At 37.5% G+C, this 26,476-nt stretch overlaps 1 protein-coding gene across 1 annotated transcript in view; it reads right to left on the bottom strand.

The window, feature by feature from the left end:
* Pxb (pxb) overlaps positions 1 to 26,476 on the bottom strand; it is a 354,537-nt gene extending 328,061 nt beyond the window's left edge. The window contains 1 exon segment of the mRNA XM_070310439.1: positions 26,346 to 26,476. The gene's annotated coding sequence lies outside the window, so the exon portion shown is untranslated.

Below are 26,476 nucleotides of genomic sequence, written 5' to 3'. Positions count from 1 at the left end.
TGTAAAGAATAATATGGACGCAAATCTTTGTTTGTCCAATTACAAGAAATTTCGTAATACAATATAATTACTAATGAAATATCTGTATCGAAAATTTATAGCGTCATTAAATTTGTAAACGATTGTTCTTCGCGTTGGGAACGATAATGAATTCGTAATGTTATATCTGATTGCGTTTTTCGTCCGCGATGCGATATAGAATGATGAAAATCGTTTCTCGCGGCAATCGAGACAATTAAAACGCGGCGCATTTGTCGGTCGGACGGTAATCAATTACATTGCTACGCGAAACAAAATATGGTAGACGCCTGTAATCATCGAGCGAAATCGACCTCCTCCCTCCCCCATTCATATCTTGATTGGACAGATATGCGCGCGGAATTGCTTTCATAAAGTGGATCCCGCGATGCTGGGTATACACAATGCAATATACGCAAACACGACGCGTACGACGAGCTCTCGCGGCCGCTCATTGTCATTGGCACAACGACGACGATATTCGCTCTCGTGCATTAGATTGATTACGGGTCGATGATGGGACGTGTATCGTCATATTAATTTTTGACACCTTTGCGTATAATTCGCGCTCGTACAACTCTCTCGATCTCCTGTTCGATATAAAATTCGACAACTCGGTAATCGAATCGACGCAACATCGATCGACGGAAATTGCAGGTCAATTTTAATCCTTTCACAGCTGCTGAACGGGAACAGAGTTTCGAAGAGTCATCGGAGATAATATCTATTTATCGAAGCTTACAGAGAGCAAAGGGAGAGAGGGATGAAACGGGGGATAAAACAAATAGAGGAGAGCGTCCGCAGATGCGCGCGACTCTGTAAATCAGTTCTTGCGGCGCGCTCGCGTTAACGGTCCCGGCCAACGGTTTTCCATCAGCCATGTTTTTATATTAATTACTTCGCCATTCGATTTCGGCGTGGACGGCTCGCCGGCAGAACTCATCATTCCCGGAAGCGCGAAAGTTCGTGCGAAAATCCGCGCTCGCGCACAGATGCGCAAGTGCGTTCGCGTAACAGAAACGGAATAGTCGAAATGGACATTTATTCCGCCTCGTCGGTCTCTTCATTCTCTCGCTCGCGAGTTTTGGTCCGGAAGCGTTTGCCTGACCCGAATCGTTCGCGCGCGGCCGATACCCGAACGGATAAACTTGCCTTTCGCGAAATATACAGAATTTTTCGCTTCGCTTATTCGCGATCTTGCATTTCCGCGCGTATATACGTATTTGTGCACATACGAAATTATTCTCTTCGTATTAAATCAACATGCTTGACCTGTTGAATTAACTTGAATCGGGATCAACAATCTATTTAATTTTCATTTATACCGAGTAATCAAAGGTATCGATATCTGTTTATTTTTTATTTTATATCCTATTGTATTTTGCGCTTTCTTTGGGGATAACTATATATGATCCTCGAGAGTTAATAATTTTGAAATAGATAAAGAGATATGAATATATGAAGATTATATAATATATGAAGAGATATAAAAAGAAATCTTATCTCCCTTTCCTCAATTTTATTTTATTACTTGGTTAATACAAATAATGATTCTAAACATAAATTTTACATTATTTATACAACAAGAAGCAATATAATATTTTGATACAAACATATTATTTTTATCACATCTTTCGAAATAATAAATTTATAGTAAAATTATAAATTTATTTTATAGAGCAATTTTTTTCGATTAACGACACCTCCCGTTGAACCCGCAAGAACACTACAGAAAGTACGATATAATTGTATTTAAAATTCATGTAAATCGTGTATAAGTATACATAATATAATTCAACTACTGGGGATATTTTATGAGATACGATTATAACGTTTCTCATAATTATTCCTTCCGAGCTTCGAGATTAAAATATACAAAAGATACGATGGCGAAAAGTTCGAGCTCCTCCACTCGGCCCATCGCGCTCCGGCAAAGTCGGAATTTAAAGTCTACGAAGGTTTTCCTCTCTTCCCTCTTCTTCCCTCAATACCGCAAAGCTGGGATTAAATTCGAACAAAGAGAATTTCCCGCCGGCTTCACCTTCAATGCCAACTTTACTCTTCGACTGTGCGAAAAACTTGGCGGAAAATGATTCGGATCTTCTTCTTTCGATCAATCAAACCGCTAAAAAAACCTAATTTTTATGCAGCGCGAATTACATAGAAATATCATTGATAAAATAATATAATTATAATAGATAAATAGAAAAAAAGATAAAAATTTGAAATATATTTAAATTAAAAAAAAAAAAAAATAGAGTTTATATTTTTTCTTAATAATCTTAAGCGTTACTCTCGTCAGTTTATGCGTTTAGCGTTATTTGTAATTGTACGTTAATAATCTATTCTCAATTTCTTATCTTTTTATCTTTTTTCTATTTCTTTTATCGTATTTGTGCAAATTTCGATTTTTATAAATTAGCATTAATCCGTTAAAAAAAAAAAAAAAAAAAAAGTGCGTTATATTTATTTAATGTCAAAGATTAATGCACTTGAAGGAAAGATGCAAACGCATAAGTTTCGATTTGACACTCGCCGGATTGGAAAAGTCTACCATAGAAGCGAAATTTTTCAAGAGATATTAAAATTTCAGGCTTCCAATGAGTTTTTCGCGTTTTTCCTAGAGCCCTAAGATAGAACTCGGTGCGGCACGAGTCTTTCTCTATAAAGAAAAGTCTCCCATCCCTGTCCATCGATTCTTATGCCGCGAACTTTTGCGGAGCGACGAAAATGTCAGTTGCATGTGATATTCCGGTTTCCGTTAAAGGAATCGTCCGCATGATCGAAAAAAAAAAACGATATCGATTCATAACTTCAATATACTAGAGACGTCCAAATCGCGAGCTTGTTTTCATCGTGTCGTTCTTTTACACAAATATGGAAAAATATTTATATATAATATTATACAATAGTCATTATCTTGTTTTTTTTTTTTTTGCAAAATTTATATTCACTCTTTTTTACTTAAAATATTAATTAAATTACATTTATTGTAAATTGCAAAAAGACGCATAAAAATAGAGCTAAGCAAAACGTATTTTTAAGTTTCTTAGGTTAATACTTTTTTCAAAGGAAGAATCTAGATTATTACATTATACTGTTAAGCAACAAGAGCGTGGATATAAATTTGGGCGGAGGAAAGAAAAGTAGAAAACACAACGACGACGACACGGTGAAAGAACTTAAGCAGCACAAGTAATTCTCGAGACTCCGCGAAGCTCGCTACGACCATCGAGCAGACGCATGGCTTCCATTCACGATGCGCGATCGTTATTTGAGAGCTAAGAGGATCTCGAAGGGGTAGGTGCGAAGAGCCGCTTGTGTGTGAGCGTCGGGGGTTAAAGTAGACGCGCATCGTAAAGAGGGTGCAAAGCTATGCATACGAGCACGAAGAAACCCCTTTAAATTTGCTCTCGGTATCGACATAGAAAGGAATGGTCGTATCTAAGAATAGAGACGATTAGAATTAGAATAGATATTTATTTTTAATTTTGTTTTATTACAATTAAAGTTTTAATTATTCAATTTTCATTTATTTCTCTCGTGCGATTTATATTTAGAGATATAAAATTGAGAAATTTTTTATAAAATAAAATAATTTTTAAAATTATTCTTTTTGTATATTTTAATGGAAAAAAAAAAGAGAGAGAGAAAGAGAGAATCTTCAAATTGACCAGGAAATAGCGTTATTAAAATTAAAATCTCGAGTTATATAGGGACAGCTTATATAAAGTTTTAAAATCAAGTCATCTAGATACCTAAACAAATTTCAGTTTAAATCCGGGACAGATTTGGAACACGACATCTCATCTTAATTCGACAAACGGCGACTGGATCGCTACGAGCGGTAGCGATATGTAAATTTCGACCGTGGATATCGTCGTCCTCGCGAAAGAAAATGCTGGATGAAACGTGGTCCGCGTCGTCCAGTTAGAGAAAAAGAATTACGAGTTCGGTTTAAACGCTCATCTGAAATTCGTGTACACCGAATCGTGGCTTCGTAGCGCTTGCGTGGAGTAAGATCGGACGACACGGCACGTATATCCGGTATACGTAACGATTACTGGCACATAAATTATTAATGAGTACACACGCCTATACGATAAAAGCTACGGCCAAAGGCGACGGCCTGCGTCTAGTTGCGACTCCTCTTCACGGGACGCCGTTCTTCACGAGACACACGTATGCAAAATAATTTCGGCCGCGAGTTCATCTCGGAAGAATATTTCAATTAACGTTAAGCGCGACGTTTCGAAAAATCGAGAAAGAAATATAGAGATGTACTTTCATGTAAATCTATTAATTTATAATTATCTAAAGCACTCAAAAGTTCTCTTTGAATATATTTTTTACATTAAATATTTACTTTTTTATAATTACATGTTTTCGCGAGTCGTACAAAATTTAAATATGTACTTTGATTAACATTGATGTTAATTATCATTGCAATATGTAAATAACTCGCCATCTCGCTGTACTTTCTATCTTTGCTGAAATGCAATTTTTTTCCCAGATTTACTCGATTTGTTCCTACATCTGTAATTTCGTTAAAGCTATCGTTAAAATGATTGGAATTTTATTCGAATGTAAAAAAAAAAAAACACATTAATTTAAATAATATTGTCGGATTTTTAAAAAAGGATGGATATTAAAATTCTGTGATAATCCATTAATAAAAAGTCGTGTTAATATCTGTTTTACAAATGATTCTCATGACAGAAACACACTCTCATCGCAATCCTTTCCCGAGGGAAATCTTCAGAGTCTCATTCCTCTCTTTTACCACTCGAAGACGCTCGGATTTTCTTCGCAGAAAAATCATCCAATTATACCCGCGATTAGCTCGCTTCTCGTTTCTACTGCTAAATAATGATGACGTATCTCATCGCCAAAGACGCGCTTGATTGACATCCATCGGTTGCATCGTCTATCAGTGGCATTCAATTAGCGAGACGCTAATCCTCTCGCTCCTGCGTAATTGTGTAAATAACGCGCGGAATCAGATAAAATTTCTCCTTCTCGATGAAACAGCATAATTATCATAATTATTTAGCCGTCGCGCGGTGTCAAGCACAAATACTCGCGTATACCGTGTGGCGAAAAACGAGGAATCGAGTAAGTGCCGACGACAGACAAGAGACGAAGGTACCTTAAGGGGGGGGGGGGGGAAGTCGAAACCTCGCTCTAAAAATATCACGCCGCGGGAAAATTATTGTCCGCCGTCATTCCGCGATTCCGCGGCACCGGCTACGTCGACGACTAAATATATCAGGCCTCGCGAGTATAAATATTTATAAAATAGCGTCGGCAGATGTGTGGCCAACTTTAGTTACATACGACGACACGGATTCTCCGACTCGACATTCGTTGCGGACTCAAGAGAGGAGGAGGAGGAGGAGGAAAGGAACACCCTTTTACACGTATTTTATTGAGCGGCATCCAAGTTGGCATCGTGTTGCTTAATACGCGAACACGTAGAATGAACAATCGCTACCATCTGAAAACAGAGGAATTGGTGTCGCGTAGTGCGAGAATATTTTGTGTGTATCCTTCTGATATAGTATAATTTAAAAAATTTTCTTACATATTTTATGCTTTTATATTCATTCTTATTTATATTTCAAGTCTTTTTGATTTACTAACGCGGAGGCTGATTCAACGATGATGGATGTAGAACATATCGGTAATAACGAAACAAAATCGCTATTACAATAAATCTTTCATCCAGCCTTAGACGTGTTAAAGAGTGAAAACGTGATCGAGTTATCGGCGGCTTCTTCCTTCATCCGCTTTAACTAGCGATCGGATCAATCGCGACAGCCTCGAACGGCTAAAGTCTCCCTCGAAAAGCCGTTAAAAACTTTTCGATCGATTAAATTTCACGATCCCCGCGCCATCGATTCATCGTTTCGCGACCAACGAGATACTTAAAATAGCTGCGACACGACGTACAGCGATTAGGATCGCCATGTTATGTTATGTATTAATGGATCTCCCCGTTACTTCGCACATTGTGACGTCCGTTTCCGGACTATCCGACAATTTTTTTCCAAAGGCGAAAAAAATAATGCGAGATTGAACTCGCGTCGCTCTACTCTACAATATATCAATCTAAAGAAAGGTGGATCGTATATTTTTGTATTCTGCGCAGAAGAAACTGTATATCTACATGGACATGATGAGAATACATTGTCAATCGTAAATTCGCGATGGTAGAAAAATTTACGTGCACTCTTCGCTGATAATATGAAACATCGATAAATTGCAGTGAGTTTGTCAACGTTTGTCAAGTTAAAAACCGCAAGTAAATTATAAAAAATGATGAAATGTGTAGTTGCTAATAAACTACATTTAACTAAACTAAAATTATGCATTCATGAGAAGAAACAGCAGAGGAACGTATCTTCTTTTTATAATCTTTACATAGATTGCGATTGCACAAAATTATGTTCGAATGATTGAATCGTATCAAAAAATTTTAGATATTGATCAATCAATTCAATTTCTTCGCGTGAAAAGATATATTTGTCGATAATAATATTAAAAAGACAAATGAATAAGAAAAGGGAGAAGGGAGGAAAGAAGAAATCGTTAATAACTGTCGATAACACAAAATTTCCGGTCCGTACGCGCGCCATTTACGGGGACAAAAGTAATTCCCGCTAGCGATAGGTTCTTAATAAAAATGACACGATGAAAAAGAACCTACCGTTTAGTATCAGTCTATAACATTGTACTGTCGGTGATCGCGATCTCGAATCTCGTGTCCGAGATTTTTTCTCGTTACTGCCTCATTAGCGTCGATAAGTCCCTGTCGTGAGTTTAATTCGCGGATTAAGAGGTTTGCACCGGAAGGGACGATAAAGGGAGAAAGATATTCGAAAAATAAAGACCACTTTGCGAATATTTTTTAATAATGTCTCTAAATGCATTTAACGCTTTCTTTTACCTTCATCACTTTTGGTTTATTTAATCTATTTTACGTTAATCTCTTTATACACAAATCCGAATCCGATTAAAATTCCGAAAAAAACAGAGAATGCTTTTATAATTAATATTATATATTAAAAAATTAAAAGGCAATTAATGTACTAAATGAGAATTAATATTAACAGACCAGAAGCATAATTTTCTTGAAACTATTAATTTCAAGAATATGACGGATTAACTCTCGCGAATGAAGAGAGTACCATATAAATTGCTCTGTATATGGTTTATATGAAAATTACATTTAACGTTAAGACAAAGTGAAATTCAGGCAATTTATTTACACGACGAGTACACACAGACTTTGATGTTGGAACACGCAAGTTTTTGCACGCGTGCCCGAACACCCGCAGCTACGCTTGACAGCTTGAGCGATGTTTAACAAACAGCACAGCTGATGCGTCTTGGGGTTCCTAAAACAATCTTACCGATGTCGGAGTTCATCCCCGTCTTTTGTGTATAATGCGGTGAAACTCATTGCTCGTATCGCGTCTCGCGCACGCTTAAATTATACACTCGAATTATTGCGGTGAAAGTTTCAAGCGTTTATGATGCAATAGCGATGTAATAATCTGTTACAGTAGTATATATAATTACTATACTAACATTTATTACTACTCCAGTCGTGTATAATGCAATAATAAATATTTATTGCATTATTCATTGCGTCGATTAATTTTTATCGTTGCGACTATTGTGTGTATATCTTTTTTTTTTTTTTTTTTTTTAATTTTGATTTATATCTAATCGCGAATTTCTCAAGATCCTATCAAGTTAACGTTTTAAATTCTTATTTACGACGTCGTGTCACGGAGGTCGGATCGCGATGGGCCGAACAAAATTACGGAACGATGCGAATGAGCTTGATTAATTGCTCGGCCGAGTCATGAATTAGTGTGCGAATGACGAAGCTGTGGGATGTAGAATCGAAGAGCAAGAGCAGCTGAATCGAAGTGAGAATTGTGACGAAGGCGAATCGAGTGGATCCAACGGAAACTTTCGACCCACATCAATCGGCTTGTTGAGCGGCGATAAAAAAATTTCTTTGCCTAAAGAGGACCCCCATTTCTCTGATATATTCGATCGAGTTTTTCAATTACAATTCTCAACTCAGTGGGATAGAATTTGACAATTTTTTTCTTCACACTTTTGCATACGCATCACGAACGAATTTTTTTTCACGTAAAGTACAGACTAGGGGGAAAAAGAAGGAGAAAAAGGAGTTCGAAAATAACCGCCAGCATCATTTCACATAAATGCAATTAAGCAGTCTAGATCTCGTTAAGATTTTTTTTTACATTTATGTATTATATTTTTCACGAATAGATATATATATTGATATCAAAAGTATATCCCCAACAATCACGCAGCTGTTAATGATAATGACAGAATTGAGAAAATATATCAACACGAGTCTTTATAACTTTTATCAATTTGTCAGCACTTTAGCTATTTATCTCGATAATAAACTTGTATCATTTTAATAAGATTTTTATAAAAAGAGGAAGAGAGAGAGAGAGAGAGAGAGGAGACGGTGTGTACATTGAAGCAAGGAGAGGAGAGGACGTTGATGATGCATTTAAATGTCCCAGTTGCACGTTCATCTAGTTACTAACGCTGCGCATTGATAAGTGTGTACTAAATGCATTAATATATACCTTAGACGGAGCAATTTCAAAGACGCGACCCAGTTTGCATCGCTCACGGCGGTCGGAAGGACTGAATGCGCCTTTTGTTTCCTGGCCGATAGTTTAGCCGGAAGCGCGTTTCGATCGAATCGATCGCGCGATCGGTTCGATGCGCGCTCGCTCTTGCACAACTCGCGCGCCAAATTAATTATGCACGGCTAGCGTGTGTTTACTCGAACGGTTTACACGGCAGTAACGATGACTCGCGTGAGCGCGAGTATACACGCTATACACGCGGTGTACGCTAACGTTAAAGGGCATATTGTGTACCCAAGCGATTTCGAGCGGTCATTAGTGGTCCGATAGTGGATGAGTTCGTTACAAAGACACGAATTTGTTTCCCCTCCCCGAGGGGGCGAATCGGTAATGCCCATCCAGACGATCGAGTTAATCGCGACGCTTTGTGCAATTCTATATCGGATTCAACGATATTAAGCGCAAACGAGAATAAATCACCAACCAGAATAATGATCTTAAGAGAGATAGAGAGAAAGAGAGAGAGAGAGAGAAATTCGAAAATTGGAGTAGTAAAGACCGAAATAACTGCGACGCGCGGGATCTCTGTTTCACAGTATTTAAAGATATCAAATTTTCTTAATATATTATGTGATAATATTCGAATCGTTGGTTTTTTTTTTTTTTTTTTTGTGAAATATGAGAATTTCAGCTTTTAGCGAGAAGCATACGAATGGTAGAAGATCGTGGATGTACCCGCACATCGGAACTTTTTTACACACCGGCATCTGACTCTATTTCGGCAAACTTATATCGACGTGTCCGTTTCATTTTTATTCTCCCTTCAATTTCCTCTCGCAAAAATCTCTCCGTTGCTCCGTATTACTTCGCAATCTTATCACATCGCGCCGTTTGCATCATTATTATCTCACGTCAGAGAGATCGCTTGAGAATCGTGAGATCGCAGCGAGATACTTTTCGTTATTAATATACTATGTGTAAAATCGCGACGATACCCCTCGATCTCGTTTGACGGTAAGAATACTCCGGTAACACTTTTAAATTCGAGATTAAAAAACGCGGCGAGAGAGTCTCTCGTCCCCCGGGATGTTCGGGGGACACGGAGGGAAGCGGATTCTATCTTCTCGCCGGGCGATATTATCGCCCGGAACTATTTTTTATCCCCCTCCCCTCCTCCCCCCAACCCCTCCCCCATCTCTTCACTCCCTCTCGCTCTTTTCCCCGGTAAATGGGGAAACGGAGAAATCGCTCCCGCCTCGCGTTGATTAGTTCTGTTGCGATATCTCTCGGCCCCGCACCTTCTCGGTCCCCCGAGAAAACGCAGGCGAGAACGAGGAGGGCGCTCTATCGCGCGCGGAATTTTCCTCTCTTTCTCTTTTCTGTATTTCTCTCTCTCTCTCTCTCTCTCTCTCTCTCTCTCTCTCCTCGATCACTGCTCTTTGTTCTAAACAAAGAGGATTAGATGGATCAAAAATTTATACGTGGAACAACAATGTAAAACGTTGTAATTGATTTATTTCGTTCCCGTAGGGGGATAAAACGGTAGGATAACGTCGTGTCAGTGAAAATTGCCTTACGTAATGTTTTAAGAGAACAATCGCACAAGAAGCAACGTTGTAGCTTTAAATTAAGGGCTTACAAATCACTTTCTCATATAGCAAGCGATTCTGGGGAAGATCTTCACTCCCCTTTACTCGTCCTTCGTGATTCTCACTTATTTTCCGCAAATAAGTTCGAGCGGATTACGCGTCGATCGAACGTTCGGTTACCAAAAGGCCGTTTCCAAAGGAATCACGCGCCGGCGATAAAGCGAGCGAGATACTAGCGCCGTTAGCAGCGAACTGCTAACGGCTTTACAGAGTGAGCCGGATGAGAAATTTTCGTGCGCGACGACGTGATTTACTCTTCGAACCGCCCTTTGTATAGCGGCTTCGGCGTTTTAACGGCACGCGAGCAATAATGCTTTCGTTTGTTTGGCTTAACGTTAAGCTTAAGTCCCATCTTCATCGACCTTTTTGCGTCTCGCGCGAATGTATCTTGGAGAACCGGATAAAATTTGCAACGACTCACGTCATTAAATTAATTCTCAGATATTTTTGCCCAAAATAATATTTAATATTTTCAAACTTGCACTCTAAGTCATTTATTATTTATTTATACACATATATCTTGTGTTTTGTACAATATTTTGTTGTATATCTTATATTATTTTAAATTTGTGTTTTACATGTTATATGAATAAAAAAATATTATAATTAACCGAAAAAATTTGTGCAGTTTTGAGATTATGAAAGAGACGCAACATACTAATAAAAATTAATATAAAGAAACGTAAGTTATAAGAGAGAAATAAATAGAAAAAAAAAAAAAAATGTAAATTCGTGGAGAAAAATAAAAAATTTAAATATTCCACTGCCGATATAATAAAATAATGATTTGAACTCTCTTAAAAAAGTCGTGTAAAAAAATTATTTGAGATATTCATTTCTTGATTCGTAAAATCGAACGTAAATTGAAAAATATTTGAAATAGCACTTTGATCGCACAAGAATGAATTATTCTTCTGTGAATTATAATCATTTAAAATCTAATAAAAACGAATAACATTTATATTTCAAATATGTATACTATTTTACCTCCATCTTTGATTATATTTAAATAAAAAGAAATAATGGAATGTGAAACAAAAATATACACTTTTTTCCCTCGACAATAATTATTTTAAAATCATCAGAATTTGAAGAATGCTAAAAAAAAAAAAAGAAAATACAAATGTAATTACAGTAAAGGAAAATTTAAAATGTAGCGATGTTATGTAATATTGTCATTTTACATACAGTATGATATTTACTCTCGATTATTTTGCAGTTTCATTTTCGATTTGAACGAACCTGTAACATATCTCGTGAGCAAGTGGCGCGTTCGGGTGATAGATAACAGGATGGTCTCGCCCTTGTTCGCTCTCTCGCCAACCCCGGTCCATCGCCGATAAATTATTCGACGCGTTATTTTCCGTCAAAGATCGCTCGCTCTTTCCGCCGGTGGTCGCCGCCACAATAGAAGTAGAAATAAGGGAGAGCGAGAGAGAGAGAGAGAGAGAGATAATAGTGAAATGGCAGACGCGTGTAAAAACTTAGGGAATGGACCATAAAGATGGGTAATCTAATGTTGTATCAGTTGATCGTACAATATTCTCTTCTCTGGGAATTTTAGCATGAGAAAAGAATCGCCAACATAACATGGATTGAAATTTTAAAATTGTTAAGTAACGAGCTTTAATACACGAGAAAATAGTTATTTAATTTACAATTGCAAAATTTTTATCCAATGAATAGTAAAAAAATATTTTCTTACAATATATAAATACTTAATTTTATTGAATGTATAATATAAAATAATCTTATAATTTTACAAAATAGTAGATGTAGATTTTTCTGTGCTCATGCTTCATTTTTCCTAAACAGTTTGCAAAGTTTGCATTTAGAAAAATTAAGAATAAAAATTCGATAATATAATTTCTCGTAACTTTTAAATATTCAATTGTACATGTTACGATAATTAAACTTTGTATTACTATGTTCTTGAGGTAAAGGCAACTTGAAATTAATTGCAGGATAAGATATTGTTGTATATTTGCATTCTCTAAAGTTTAGTCTTGAGAAAGGATGAGTCTTTAATTTACAGTTCTACGCAACTTTGTGATTATAATTCGGCTAAAATTTTCGCAGGCAGGGAAAGTTAACTCAAAGTTTACCAAAGAACGCATTCTTCAAGTTTCCTGCAAATGTTACGAAACACCTCGTATTATCTCGAATCTTGAAAATTGTCGCTTGCATCGGCGGTTTGACTTTTAAATCGAGTTATACATTAGACGCTTCGATAAAAGACGCTAGATTAACCCATTTTTCTCCAGAAATTTACCAATATCGAGTCTATGAGAAAAAATACCGAAAGGGATGGATGTAACGTCATTGTATTCTATAATGGAAATCGTTTTAAGAAAAGAGGGGAAGCGAAGGGTGGGAGACGAAAGAGAGTGAAACTGCACAGAATCGCGGGTGGCTGACTAAATTTATGTACGAGGGAGGGTGCGCTCTCGAGCCTCGAGATTCGCGAGGGGTGGAATTTCGATCTCTTCTGGCTGATGCCAGAGTCGATGAAAAAACGGGCCCCGCCCCTTATTTAGTAGCCAGATGCGCATACATCGATCCAATCACGGGCGTTTATTCAAGCTGTTTACCCGACGACGCGATCAGGCGATAGAGAAAAAACTTAACAGCGGCAAAAAAAAATAAAAAAAGTATCTTATTCATTATCTCAGGAAGTATGCATAAGCTTTTCTTCGTTAAATACATTATTAACTTTTTACACTCATATTATAACGTATTGTATAGTTAATATCATGACAAATAGTCACAAAATATTCTGCTGTATATAAATGTTACGATATTTATATATATTTTTATATAAATAATATAAAATAAATTTTATAAAATGAAGAATAATTTAGGAATTAAATTAATCAAAAATAATATTAAAATACTCGACACATTACGTATACATGTGAGCGTGCAGTTTTTTAATTTTTTTAAAAATTTTCGAGTTTATTTCTAAATACATATATCGACTAATTGTTCGATAAAAGTACGATGAAGGTATTAAAAGGCAAGTGGAGTAAATGTAGTTATCGCAAAACACGGGTAAATCCCGCATACTTTTCGGCCCGGATTTGCTATTTCTATAGGGTTAATCTCGTTTCATGTCGAGAGTGTATGTCGTGGGGCGTCTCTGAAGGACTCTCGTTGTCTCGACCCTCGCGGCGAGACAGCGTCATCGCGACTCGCAATCGGATTCGATTGTGCGAAAGTAATTTTGGTGAGTGGCAAGTCGGTGATTGTAAGCGAGAACGTAGCGGTTGGCAGAATAGGAAAACGCGGCCCCCGGGGGTACCCGCCGACTTTATTTTATTCCGGAAATCGAAGAAGAAGTTGTTCAGGACGGAATCTCCTATTTATCCTATTTTCAGTTACCCTGTTTCTGATGCAGAAGCCCGATTCGGTTTAGATGAAAAGTGGATTATTAACCGAAGAGCTAGCGAATTTCAGGCTGGTCAATTGTCATGTGTGTGTTTCTGAAAATAAATTCAGATATCGTCCTTTTTTCCGATATCTTGTATCCGAAGAAATATAAATACTTGGACATTTTTCGTTACACTAATAACAACTGCAGTTTTGTCGAAGGGACTGTCTCTAAAATATTATATCCATATTTCGATCCTTATGAATATCCATATCTTTACATATGGCGATATCGAAAGGACGTCGCGTGCAACGGGGGATACCCCGTTTCTTGCATGCGCGAGCTCACGTCAGGCCACGGAACAAGCGAGGATGACGATTACCGCGACAACGTAACACCTCCGATCTCGCGTATCGCGCCCCGCGTGTGTTTGCACTACGATAACGATGATGCGTTCATGCGAGACGGCCGATAACCCGTTCGATTACCGAGAAACAAGCGGCAGTTGTTGCATCCGAGACAGTCCGTTGACAGTCGACACCCTGCGCGTGCAATGTATCTGGGCACGATACGGGACAATCGGTCTTAGAAAATCAACGTTTGCATCCGTGACAGCTCGCGATCGATGAAACGTAAACGCGTGTTCTCTTGGAAAGCAACGATAAAGGATGACGTTGTGCCATTGGCATTCGTCGCGGACAAGATGATTGAAAGCGAGTGCGTTGAATAAGGCCTTTGTCGAGGCGCGCTCTGAAAGTAAATTTTCTAAAATATCAATTCAGGAAAGTTTTGCAAACATTCTACGAATCCTATTATCGATGTACGTCACGATATTTAAATACTTCCATTTTTTTAATTCTACGAAATGTCTCCAAATTTTTCGAAATTTTTCTCCACTCGTAGATAATTTCACATGTGTCTTCAAATAGCAAATACATCCTGATTTTTTTTATTTTTTTTTTTTATAGCTTGCATCAAACACGTATATTTTATGCCGCTATATCTTTGCAAAGTTTTCGTATGTACCTCTACCATCTCTAAATTAATTTTAATATCCGTTCTAAAATTCATATATATCTCGTTTCGGAATTTCTGCATATTTCCTCTACCTTTCACCGTATTCGCTCTCGCTAAAACACTCTCGTAACGCGAACCGCGCACGCGAGATATTCGCCATAAATTGTGATACACGAACCGGGGAGAGCGTTAACGACTGATTAATAACAACGACAATCGCGGCTCGGATAATAACCGCTCGGTAATTCCGCGAATGCCTGCATCGACGCGGCGTGCCATGCCGATCGTATTGAATTGCAATGCGACCGCGTTATAAACCGCTCCGTATCTTTTATTCGCAATGTTGAATATGCAAAACATCCGCAGGAAGCGATGACGTATTTTCTGCGAAAGAAAAAATTGATCGGCGTTGTGTCACGCGCGAATATAAAGACGCATCTACGCGCTCTTGTCGAGCATCCGAACAGATTAAAAAAAAAAAAAAGAAATTTTTTTTTATCACGTGAAAAGAATCAATTTTAAATTTTCTCTTGGCTAGGGGGAGAAGAAAATCTTTCAGATTATCCTGCGCGCTTTAAATTTATTTCGCATGAAATCGTCCGAAGCGAGCAAAAACGAACGCGAGAAATCTGCATATATTTTTTTTTTTTTTAATCTACGATCGTCGAGGTAACATAAACGTTGTGAACTCTATCTCAGCCGTATGATAGTTCGCTTGTTTACCGGTGAATAAAGCCGCGAGCGTGTAAAGTCGCGACGCGTACGAGCCGATGCGATACACGTAACGGCGTGCGTTTCCGCCTCTCATACATAGAGATACGAATGATTTACATATATATATATATATCAGTTTCATTTCGTTCGAGAGGGCGCAAGCATTCGCAGGCCTTTTACAGCACGCACGATTTCCGCGTGAATGCGAGGAAGGGGTGAGAACCGGGGGGTGCGCGTGCGCCATCGTGGAACGTAACACTCGTCAAATCCCCCATAGAGCGTGACAGATGCCGGCTCTCTCGCGCGCGCAATGTCTATAACGAAGACAGAATGTGCGTTATTATTATTATTATTCTTTTAATTCGATTTTATCTGCGCGGGGAGATACATAGTCGCGTAGAGACTATTCTGAAAAGTTAAAAAAATGATGCGACGGACCGACTTTTTTCAAATATGACAATCGGAAAGGAAGATGCATGTGCTGTTTTTTTTTTTTATAAAAATTTTAATATATAAACATTATTTTCTCCCAGGAAGGGAAGAAGATCATTATATGTATATTAATATGAAATAACCGCAGCTTATTCAAATCCATTGAAATAACATTGATATCGCGTGTAGCCGAAAGATACCGTCGTCCTGATTGTGAGTTCGGAAGATAAGGGATCGACGTGACGTCTCGGACGCCTCCGCGTTCGACTTACGAGCAGTGGAATCCGCTCGCTGGAGGGAAAAAGTGTCAAATAAATAATGCTCTATGCGGGAAGGATCCAGCAGAGTTACAAAAGTTTTGTTCGTTGTATGCCGTTGTACGAAGTATCCACACGTAACATGTTTGAGAGTGTCGCGCACGAGAATCCGGTTTCCACCTTTATTCCTGCTTAATACATACCGAGACGCAACAGCAGGCGCCTATGAATAAAGAGAAATTCAATGGATCTCAAAGTGGAGGATAAACTTGCCTCTTAAAGGATGTTGAGAATGGATTCTTTATGAGAAACTAATAAAAAAATAAAGAAGCTGCGGGGCTGATGCCCATAAATGACAAAGTATCAGACGCGTGCCGAGAAATTATTTCCGTATATATATTTCCGGATAGCTTTATATATATATATATGGTACATATATGTATAAATTTTTAAAGAGATAAATTTATAAGATAATATTTTTTAGATAATAATTTTATATGCGTAATTATTTTCCGCTGCTAGAAATCAGAATTCAATTCTTCTTATATACGATATAAAAATAGTACGAGCTTAGCATATATGGTAAATTAAAATCAGTTTTCTTATTTTAAATTTGTAATATTTTTTTGGATATACTTTTATAAAAATATTATACAAAATTAAAATTATAAAAACTGATGTACGCTTGACTTGTATTATCTTTTTATATGATATATAAAATTGAATTATTTAAAATATTTCCAGCAGGGAGTAACAATAATAATTATTATGTCTAAAAATAACTATGTGAAATTTTGGTATTAAAAGACAAATTGTTTATTGTAAAATAATTGCGCAATTAATATATATGCGATTAAAATAAAAAATATTTGATAAAGATGATAATATATATATATATATATATATATATTATTTTACAATAAATTTTATAATCAATTTACTGACAAGTTGCATGACAAATAATTGATGCGTCAATTATTGTTAATCTACTCGCTCAGTTTTATATATATATATGTATAATAAGAAATCTATAGAGAGAGAGAGAGAAAACTGAGCGAGATTAACAATAATTGATGCATCGATTATTTGTCATGCAACTGGCTAGCAAAATGATTGTAAAATTTATTTAAATATATATGTAAAAGGGCCGCACACATGGATCGAAATAGTGCTTATTCGAATTTTCTATGGATACTTCTCACACTATTAAAACTCTGAACGCCGCTCGTGATTCGTTCTATTGAAATAACGTTGATGAAATAAGTCTTGAAAAACCTTAAAATCCTATTAGCGAATACAATGGAAACGGTGACGGTACTCGCAACGAGTTTCACCGGTCAACGAGGATATCCTACGGATAGAGTGTGATTGATTCCTTAATAATCTCGTCGCAGGATTTCGGCCCCGCCCTATCGGCACGAGAGGTGGTTGGCTCGATAATGCAAATTTCACAAACGCGAGTGGTAGTCGTGGTAATTATGTATAGGGCTGTTGGAAGCGAGAGACAGAAAGAGGGTGAAAAAGAAGAGAGCGACAAAGGCTCGGCGGAGTGTGAGAAAGAGAGATAGATAGAGAGAGAAAGTGGAAAGCAACACCGCGATACAGGGTACAAGCGCCACAGGGGTGTCACTCGCAGCTGTTTCAACCCCACGCAACGCGAACGAACCGCCACACCCCGCGAAACGAATCAAGGAGCAACAACAGTCACTCCGGTCATTAAGGGGCGTAGATCGTTGTTTGATTACGGAGGCTGAGCCTAACTCTCTTTCTCTCCTTGTTTTTTTTTTTTTCTCCTATAGGGACGAACGATTATTTTTCTCGAGGCTAAAATTTTTCGCTTTATCAATGTTATAACACTCTCATAGTAATGATATTTACTCTCCTGCGTATCGCAATCATTTTCTTAAAAAATATTGCAAAGAAAATAAAAAAAGTATAATCTACAAAACTCTGGCAAGTACCATATATCTCTCTAATGAATTATTTGAGATTCGTCATATTTTTTTACGTAGTCCCATCCCTGATTTTCCATATACACGCGTCCCTTGATCCCTGTCTTACGTACGTCCCGAGAAGAGGCCGAGGTTGGAAGGTATCGCAGTCTCGGATCCTCGGTGGTCCCCTCGAGTAACCGCGTTGCGCAAACAAAACGGGAGTCGAGTGAGACGAGCAGACACGCACTCGAGCCGCAACACGAGGAAATCTCCGTCGAAGGAAGTCCCCTGTCGGGTTCCAAAGCGACTCGGGCGGGAGCTTGGGCTCGAATGCGAGCTGGTTAAAAGGGTGAAACGGAGAGGAATTTGTGTAATAATCCTAGAATCTGGCCAACATGTTTATATACGACTCTGAGATTATATCTACGAGTAAATTATATGTAGCTTTATGGCAGCTTTTACATCAAAGGGGGTTACCAGTAGTCCAATCTTTGAGTGTAAAAGGGGAATACAACAATAATAATTCTTTTAGAAAGATTTAATTAAGAATTTTGTTCCTTCGATATAAAACTACATTTAGTTAAATGCATAACCATCTGATTATAAATCAACACATTTCAATATGAAAATTAATTATTTGTAGACGTGGGATTTTTTTATGCAGAAGTTTATTGTTGGAAAAAAACAATCACTAACTATTTAATATTTAGGTTATTTATAATATCCAACATATTTATACTGTAACATATACCGATATGCAATTTCTATGCAAAATATATGTAAAATAATATGCAAGATACATGTCAAAATTCTGTTCTTGTAAAAAAATGTCTATTATATTATTAATGTTTACTTATATTACTATGGGAATGTTATTCATCTCTGAAATTGAAATACATTTTAATGTAAATACATTTTTAACTGTTTCTTTATTATTATAGTCTTACGTTGACACAATTAATATAATTAATATAATTACTTTAAACATTTATATATTTATCAAAAAATTTTGACGTGAAAAATATTACAAAACATACAAAATGAATTATAATTCTTAAAATAAAATCCTATTTAAGAGTTATAATTTAAATCACAATAAATAACTAATATTTTCTCAAGACTGGAGATTGTAAATTTGTGACGTTTGTCTGAGAAAAATCATCTTGTATGCAGGAAATGAACCTTCCACACGTCGCAAGATGTAATAGAGGCGTATTTGAATTTACTCCAGTAGCGTGCTGGGATTTTAAGAGGCCATTGTTGCCTTTTAAAATTTCGCTTATTTTTGAAATAAATGGTGAATTCAGAATTTTTTTTTAAGAATGAATCAAATTTTTAAAAATAACTTCTTTCCATATTCATCTGGCATTTTTATTTCATATTTTGCGTAGTATTAGTTATTAAATGTATAGATTCAGTTATTCGAGTAGTATACTTTTCTAACTTTGTCATAATTTCTGGAGAATATTTAAAGTGAGTTTGAATTTATATTATATATATATATAAATCATTTTCAAGTTGTTCATTTTTTAATATTTCCTGAGCTGTTTTTATTGATATCGTATCATTTGTATCAAATGATTGAACCACCTGGTGTTTTTTTTTTTTTTTTTTTTTTTTTTTTTTTTTTTTTTTTTTTTTTTTTAATAAACAACCAATGTATAAAGAAAATATTATACATATTAATAAATTTTTACTATAATTTTTAATAATGGAAGAAAAAATAAAATAAAATGTGTCAAATATCAAATGACAAGGGGGAACACTAACTTGAAGATATAAAATTCATAAACTTGTCTAAGATATATAAAATATATGAAAATATGCAAAAATATGCACAATATGCACAATTAAATATACATTTTCAGAATGCCTTTTCGATAAGACGAATTTCTATTTTGATCTCACTTTCCAACACTTTCTGCTTTCTAAAAAAATATGCAATTACATAAAAATGCACAATGTCTAATTGTTAAATATAAAAATAGATTAAAATTATATTTAGTACTAAATGTAATTATAAAAATCTATATCTCAAAGTATCTCGTATACACATACGCGTGTCCGGTATGCGAAAATTACGATGAAGTCGGAAAGTGATGCTCGTTACTAGTGGTATATCAGTGAAGCGGAAGCGTGAGTTAACGAGCACAAGCAATTATTTGTATTATCTCGTAATGCGCATTATTATAATAGTCATCTCATTTGTATATCCAGCTAATTAAGCACGCGCGTGTGCGCGCTTGTCTGCTCGCCTTTATGGGTGTAGTTCACTGTAACGAGCGATAAATATGTAATAATCGTTAGACGCGCTCGACGCTCATCGTTGCACATTTCCCCCCAGAAAATTTCAGTTATTTTGGCGGCGACCCAGGTTGCGACGCGTCGGTCGATAACCCCGTTCGCATAATTACCGCGAAATGAGAGAGCCGATTTGTTTGTCGTTTGCCTTTGTTCGAGAAAAGCCACGAGAGGATATACGCGGTAGTATAAGCGCGGAATTTTGTCCGATGCCAAGTGGCGCGATAAATCGCGAACGTGCAATATTAATGGCCGGAATCGAATCGATACATAAATTCGGTGGTTGAAGCGATATATACTGATATAAGATATCTTCCTGCGCGAAACGAATGATTCATTTATCTCCGTATTCTGTGCGATCAAAATCTTTCAGATCTTGTTCGTATACCTCATGTGTATGTGAAAAGTATTGATTATTCGAAAGTTGTTTCAAACGAGATGATTAAGTATAAAGAAACGCTTTAAATAGTTTATTTATTTGGAATAAAATTAATTGGAATAAATTTAATTTGAAATAAAATTTTATTTATATATATATATACATATTTTTTTTTTTTTTTTTCAACAATATTTTCTCGATAAGATTTTATAAAATTTGAAATAAAAATATATTCTTTGTCATGTTGATTTAAATTATAAATCATGTAAAGAGAGCTTCATAAATTGTTTTTATAATTTATAATTACATAATATAATAACTGAGAATAATTAAAATTTTAGAATTTCAGCTATACACGTATATATTTAATTACGTGAAGCGTAAGCGTTCGATTTACTTATTCACGGTAAAAACTCAAATACGTCGAGAAATATTCGAATAATATAACCATTCAAGCGAATTCAGAACCGCGAATGCATTCGTTCTACCGTTATTTCGATCGCAGTTGGAACGTCTCCAGAGAGCGTACAGAACGAATCTCTCGGCTTGGTTCGCGAATGTAACTCGCTCCCTGTATTTCTGCGAGCGTAGGACGCCTGGCATATAAATTACATCGACTTGTGTCACCGCTCGCCGACACTAAATAATACTTAGCGTATTCGCTGGATTAACGCGCGGTCTTTAACCGCGAGGCCGACCCTCGTCGCTCGCGGTTTCCGCGTCGCATCGCGCGGCCGACCTCCTATCTCACGGATGCACGAACACTCGTTCGGGAACGATTTACGGGAACGGGCGTCAACCAACCGCCACGGAGACACGGAGGCTGTGTCAGAAGAACACGCGGCAGAAGGAAAAATAAGCTATGGTGATTAATGCGGGATGGATAGGGCGCGCTACCGCCCACGCGTGTATGTATAACGCGTGTCATCGAATTTATATTGTATAAACTAATCCAGACAAGAGAATAGATCTGTCGCCTCTCTGTCGTGATAGAGACGATAGGAGTTTACCGTCGGGCTTTTTCGCAATTACCATTCGTTTGTGGATTAACGCGAATTAAGATCGATACGCCGGTGATTGAATTACGGGTATCCTAGCTTTGCTCGTTTTTTGTCAAAATTATTACGTACATATTGTATGTGTGTGTGTGTGTGTGTGTGTGTGTTCTCCTAGCGCTTTAATATATATATAGGAAAATACACCTATATATAATATACGTAATAATTTCAATTATTATATATATCGGATGATTGCATAAGTTTGTGCCCGATTTTCATAGATGGCATTAAGTTGCTGCATGGCGGAGTTCTATTGTTTTCGTGTGGTAATTGTTGCTTACACCGAATAGATGACGTTGTCTTATGTCAATTTAGCGTCAGACATTGTTCAGATAAGTCCATTTGTGCATAAGAGAAATCATTAAAAATGGAGAACGAAAGGTGCATTCGCGGCATGTAATGCTATATGAATTTCGGAAAGGCGTGAGTGTTGGGATTGCGCAAAAAAATATTCAAAGCGTTTATTTGAACCGCGCTCCTGCTCTCCGAACAGTCAAAAAGTGGTTTGGCAGATTTCGAAATGGTGATTTCAACATGGAGGATCAACCCCGCTCTGGACGGCCTTCTGGCATCGATGATGACATTGTGCATGCCTTAGTGGAAAGAAACGCAAGGATTACAACTGAGGATATTGCTGAGAGGCTGAACATCGACAATTCAACCGCTTTTCGTCATTTAAAAAAGCTTGGATACATTTCCAAGCTTGATACGTGGGTGCCGCATCTCCTGACTGGAAGGAATAAGCTGCAGGAAAACTGCAGGAGTTGCAATGGGAAATTCTGCAGTACCCGCCATATTCTCCAGATATTGCGCCTTCAGATTTTTATCTGTTCCGGTCTTTGCAGAATAGTTTAAATGGCAAGAATCTCAATTCCGAGGAAACTGTCGAAAACCACCTTACAAACTTTTTTCAAGAAAAAGCAAGTTCTTTCTTCAAAAATGGAATCTACAAGCTTATAGATCGTTGGAAAACCATTGTAAAGAAAAGAATAGAGACTATATAATTGATTAATAAAAGTGTTATCTCTAAAATATAATCTATTGAAGTTTATATTTAAATCGGGCACGAGAGAGAGAGAGAGAGAACTTATGCAATCACCCAATACATAATACATATAATAATCGGAAAAAATTTAGAAAATATTAAAAGAAAATTAATAATCCAATTTGAAATAAGTATATAAATCTCTCGTTTTAGTGACTAGCGAAGAAACTTCTTGTTTCTGGCACTATGCTTTTTTTTTAGTTTCTAAATGAGATACAATAAATGCCAGGCGGAAAGTCCCACGCAAAGATTAAGTCCGACGACACCCGTCGCGTCGGTGCCACAGAAAATTCGATTGTCGCGTAAAAAAGCTTGTAAACAGGACCGTTTGCGGAGACTTATTATTTCCTGCCTGTCGTTCCCGGACACTCCGATTACGACGGCGCGTTCGTTTCGAGACACGAGGCATTTATTTTCGACGACGGGCCGCCCCGAGTATCGATTATAGGAGGCCGTTAATGAGGCATCGGCACGTCAATATTCTCACGCTTATCCTCTCGCCGATAAACGAGAACACGAAAACGCGTCGTTCGCGATTAAAGCTACGAACATGTTTCCCGTCTTTAACGGTGGTGTTTGAAAATTTTGCCTTGCCATAATTTGTTCGTTAATGTACACGAGACCAAAAGCCGCACGAAAAACGTTTGCTGCGATAAATTGAAAATTCCACGCTTCTGCTTGCCTAGAGTTTTACATAAGCTCGAAGTTATCGTCGAACTCGGTGGGGGGGGGGGAATCTTATATTATTTAAGTTCGTTTTACAAGAATTTATAACGAGAGCGTTTCCTTCTGATGGAATACTACTACTTTTACCGGACTATTAAACGATATAATTGGCCTTTTATTTTTATCATTATTGTGCATCATTATTAAATTAAGAAATGTATAAGCAGCAATGGAGATCGTTGATTGGCACGGAAGACACTCGACTAGTAAAATAAATCGAACGTAATAAGAATGCCTTGTTACGTAATGAGAACTTTCGTTAAACTGAATCCGAAGGAAGAGAGCAATTAGAAAAATACGAAACTGATATATTGAAGTTGATTAATTCTCGATGATGGTTAATTAATTTAAAAAAAAAAAAAAAAAAAATGAGAAAGATTCTCAACAAATTACAATATTTACAATACGATGGAATTTTATTATAGCGACATAATGAAATTTTTACTGCGCATGCAGCAAATTCCTGATCATTTTATTGTAACAATATTAAAATATCAGAAAATACGATAAAGTTTGTTCCGGTCAAGGATTTTCATAAATTAAAAAATACATATTTTTTATATATATATGTAATTTTTTTATAGTATAATACGTATATATAATCTCTTTTTATTAACAAATGTTTGCATATTAAAATTCTATCAATATTTAATATAGATTATTATTAAATGATAAAATTAATGAAACTTTACACAATCACCGGAGATCCACTAACTACTTCCTCGTTTCGATCGTCTTCGTGTGTCAAACTCAAAATCGAAAATAATGCGATTCAATCGCGGTAATCGTTCTTTTGTTGTCTCGAACGAGAGAGAAATCCAGTTGATCTCCAGTCGTTGGTAGGTGCAAAAGAGTCTTCGATCACAGAGGATTCCTACCGTTTTGTATCAGTCAACGTTACGTGGCGTTCTAACGACGCGATCGTCATTATGCAATACGATCAGAGCCCGAAGTGAAGTGCGACCGACGTAGATCGACCGATTCCAGAAGTTGGAACATAACTCACAACTTTATCGCTGATCCCGCTCGTTAAGGTGGAGCGCTTTTTAGGACACCGCGCCGCTCGCATAACTTTTCTTCTGTCTCTCATTTTCAGAGAACTCGCCGCAGAACTGCCGCAGAAAAATATGTATTATAGCGAGAAAAAAAAATCTGAGTATCACGAGAAAATCGAGACACGCTAGTATAATTATAAATTTAATACATAAATTATATAATTAATTGTCAGATTAAATTCTCGGATTAATTTGGTGTTTGTAGTAAATACTGAATGAATTCAATTCGCATATGTATTTAGATTTCCAGCGAGAATCGAGATCGGGATCTTATTTATTAATCCACGCGAGAAAGGCGAGTCTTGGATATATTCTATCAATTTATACTGTCGATCGCGAGAAGTATCGAGGTAACGCTAATCAATTCATTTCCAAAGCTAATGTAATATTTTGGGAGAAAAATATTCTCGCGCGAATTTTTCTCGATTTTTCAATAACGTAATCCGATATGATCGCAACGCGGGAGCAGGAGTAACGTCCCTCAATGAGAGGAATATATAAATGCGCGAATGTACGCACGCACGCTACAAATTATTGTACATATATGGACGCTCGCGACGTGCAACGCGCGAGACTTTGGGGCTCCGGGTAATTCCCGTTCCCTTAATGGAGATAAGCCGGAATGTATGATGCGGTTTTCTCAGGTGGCGTAATGAGCGAGGACACAAGGACCTTAATATCGCGGTCGACCTGCTTCTTCCCCTACCTCTACCCCCCCCCCCCTTTTCTTCACGCGAACGCAGGTGCAGCGAAATTGCCTTGTCGTAGAATCTGAATCTCCTCCTTTGCTGCAAACAGTCTCCCCCACCCTCCACCCTCCTATAATCCCGCCCTCCCGTAAGCGCAACTTTAATCGAACCGCGCGAAAGCAGGTACTACACGCGCTTCCGTCCCTCGAGGGACAGTCGAATGTCTTCCTACGGGCTGGGCTAAGAGGGAGGGGGAATTGCCGGGTTATCGTCGTTGAAATAATTAATATCGCGACTGCGTGCGATAGATCGATAGTCGCGTTCTAAGAACGCCTCCTCTCATTTCGTCCTTAACTCGGAATAACGAAAGCATTCGAAAGTTAGGAAATCACGAAAGAGAGAAACGTCACCGTATTCGTTACTCGTTAATCAAAGCGAGATACGCGCGCGTGTCGCCTTTGCTATCCTGACATATTTGTCTGGGGTATTTAAACCATCGCGGATCTTCCAGCGAGATATTAAATGAGCTCCGACTATCCCATTCGCTGCGGTTTGTATAAGATTATCATTTCTACGTAATGTACGATATGAACGAAGAGAAGGGATTTATTACTGTACAAAGCGTGTCTTTAAGCGAACGTTTCCTGGTGCGCAACCTGCGCCGATTTCGACGTGTTCGAGACTCTCTCCCTCTGTATACCCACGAAATTAATTTACATCGTTATTTGAGTCAATAGAGTGAACGAGCCGCGGACTCGAGATGTTCCTCGTTACGCGCGTTGCAACATTAATTACTCTCCCGCCTTGCCGTGCATCTATCTTCCAAGTGTCTCGATCATCTATCTCGTAAACATACATACGCGCGCGAGGCTTTCGCGCCGCTGAAAATATCTCGAAGCAGAAGTCAGTCGATTGAGGCGAAACATATTATAAACGCGCGAAAATCTTTACATCGTATTCGAGAATACGACGAGAGCTATACGCTCCTGCGAGAATTCGCGAGCGTTGTTTCATTCTTTTATCGAAATGAATCGAGAGAAGCGGACTTACCGTGCAAATCTGGAGGGAAGCTCCGTTCGTCACGTGCACCCTGCCGGCATTCTCCGTTCCTCCTGCCGCTCGCGACGCTTTCGTCGCTGATGGTTCGCCTTGCCGAAGTCTCGACGACGACTATCGAAGGA

This window comes from Polyergus mexicanus, unplaced genomic scaffold, assembly GCF_030449975.1.
Source record: "Polyergus mexicanus isolate NDT 795.1 unplaced genomic scaffold, iyPolMexi1.0 SCAF_18, whole genome shotgun sequence".
In the NCBI taxonomy this organism is placed as follows: Eukaryota; Metazoa; Arthropoda; class Insecta; order Hymenoptera; family Formicidae; genus Polyergus; species Polyergus mexicanus.
The sequence above is the reverse complement of the archived record's forward strand: the minus strand, read 5'-3'. Positions and strand labels throughout refer to the sequence as shown.